Source organism: Panthera tigris, chromosome B4, assembly GCF_018350195.1.
Source record: "Panthera tigris isolate Pti1 chromosome B4, P.tigris_Pti1_mat1.1, whole genome shotgun sequence".
In the NCBI taxonomy this organism is placed as follows: domain Eukaryota; kingdom Metazoa; phylum Chordata; class Mammalia; order Carnivora; family Felidae; genus Panthera; species Panthera tigris.
The window spans coordinates 1-2,746 of record NC_056666.1 but is presented as its reverse complement, the minus strand read 5'-3'; positions in this window follow the sequence as shown (position 1 = coordinate 2,746).

Genomic DNA, 2,746 nt, shown 5'->3' with positions numbered 1-2,746 from the left:
TTACGCTTGTCTTCCAGGGCGTTTTTATTTTCTGGAAAAAAAAAAAAGGTGTTTTCTTGATAAATGGGCACATGACCTGAGTCTTGATTTTGGTGAGACAGAAAAAGGGCAAGAACCATGAAGGCATGAAAGTATTCTTTCCCTTACCAATGCAAAGTCATTGCCATCATATGGGGATTTCTCCCCAACAGAAAATATAACTTCTAGTTGACAGTTATTGGACCTCAAGGCTCTTAGCTCTACATCCTCGAATTCAACATTTGCATCTGTGGTTAAGACAGATATGAGGAAAGACTTTCACGGAAAACTGATCACACAACAATTTGTACCTCACACAGCAAGATCTTGCATTGCAATCAACAAACACTTTGAGGCATGAATATAACTAGAAGACAAAGATGATGGAAAATAGTTCATGTCTAACAACTCATGGCTTTCTTAGTGGTATACATATGTATGTATGTATGTATGTATGTATGTATGTATGCCTGTTTATCCCCCATTCACGTTGAAAATTTACTATTCAGCATTCAGAGAGAAAGAGACTATTGAGCACCTGGGTGGCTCAGTCAGTTGAGCATCAGATTCTTGATTTTGTGTCAGGTCATGATTGTAGGATCATGTGATCCAGACCTGTGTTGGGCTCCACACTGAGTGTGAATCCTGCTTAAGATTCTCTCTCTTTCCCTCTGCCCCTCTCCCCCACTTGCATTTCCCCTCACTAAAATTAAAAAAAAAATCATAAACCATAATTTAAACATTTTTTAAAGGGAAAGGATTATACACTTTGGCTATCACCCTTTCTCTCTCAACTATATTTGGGTATTTTCTACATATCTTGGAGGGCAGAGTTGAATGATTGATAATTACCGAGTTGTGAAAATAAAAGATAACTCCTGGTCCTTGAAATAGCAAATCTCATCTTGGCGGTCCTAGTAAAATTCCAGCTCATTGGTCAGAAAGAGTTTTGGCTCCCAGAGGTCCACTGTGTACTATGGTAAAGGGTAGGCAAATATGCTGTGCTCACTTCACCCAATGAACAAAAACCCTCCAAAGCCAAATTACAGTAAAACTCAGCAGCCAACTCTTACCACTTCCTGATTCTTCACATTTCTTTCTCTCTCTCTGAGTTTGCAAGGTATCAAGTGTACTTTGAACGGTGTCATTTAAAATTTCATTAAAGTTGGTGCCTGGGAGGCTCATTCAGTTAAGCATCTGATTTCAGCTCAGGTCGTCATCTCATGGTTTGTGAGTTTGAGCCCTGTGTCGGACTCTGTGCTGACAGCTCAGAGCCTGAGGCCTGCTTTGGATTCTGTGTCTCCCTCTCTCTCTGCCCCTGTCTCTCTCTCTCTCTCTCTCTCTAAAATAAATAAACATAAATAATTTTATGTTTACTTGTACTCAACAAGTACAAAAATATAGAGATCATACCGTGCACAGTTTCAGACCCCAATGCTATGAAACTCTAAATCAACCACAAGAAAAAAATTGGAAAGATAACAAATACTTGTAGACTGAAGAACATCCTACGGAACAATGAATAGTGGAATGCAAGCTGCTGCAGTCACTCTGGAAAACAGTACGGAGGCTCCTCAAAAAGCTAAAAAGAGAACTATCCTACGACACAGCAATTGCAATACTAGGCATTTATCTAAGGGATACAGGTGTGCTGTTTTGAAGGGACACATGCACCCACATGATTATAGCACCACGATCAACAATAGCCAAAGTATGGAAAAAGCCCAAATGTCCATTGATGGATGAATGGACAAAGAAGATGTGGTGTGTGTGTGTGTGTGTGTGTGTGTGTGTGTGTGTGTGATGGAGTATTACTCAGCAATCAAAAAGAATGAAATCTTGCCATTTACAACTACATGGGTGGAACTAGAGGGTATTATGCTAAGTGAAATTAGTAGTCAGAGAAAGACAAATATCATATGACTTCACTCATAGGAGGTTTTGAGACACAAAACAGATGAACATATAATGGAAGGGAAACAAAAATAAAAACAGGGAGGTGTACAAAAGAAGTGCACACATAAATATGGAGAACAAACAGTGGGTTACTGGAGGGGTTGTGGGGCGGATGGACTAAATGGGTAAGGGGCACTAAGGAATCTACTCATGAAATAACTGTTGCACTGTACGGTAACTAATTTGGATATAAATTGTAAATAATAAAAACTAAAATTAAAAAAAAGAATGAATGGGTGAACCAAGAAGTTAAAGGGAAAATTAAAAAGTACATGGAAGCCAATAAAACTGATAACACCACAGTCCAAAACCTCTGGGATGCAGCAAAGGTAGTCATAAGAGGAAGTTTAGCAATCCAGGCCTTCCTAAAGAGGGAAGAAAAGTCTTAAATACATAACATAAGCTTATACCTTAAAGTAATGGAAAAAAGATCATCAAATAAAATCCAAATCCAGCAGAAGACAAGAAATGATAAAGATTACAGCAAAAATCAATGCTTTCAAAACTGAAAACAAAAACAAAAACAAACAACAACCCCCACACACACAAACAGTAAGAAGAGATCAATGTAACCAGAAGCTAGTTCTTTGAAATAATTAATAAAATTGATAAAACCACCAACCAGTTGGATCAAAAAGAATAAAGGAAAAGGACCCAAATAAATAAAATCAAGAATGAAAGAGGAGAGATCACAACCAAAACAGCAGAAATACAAAAAAGAATAAGAGAATATTATCAGCAATTATATACCAATAAAATGGACAATCTGGAA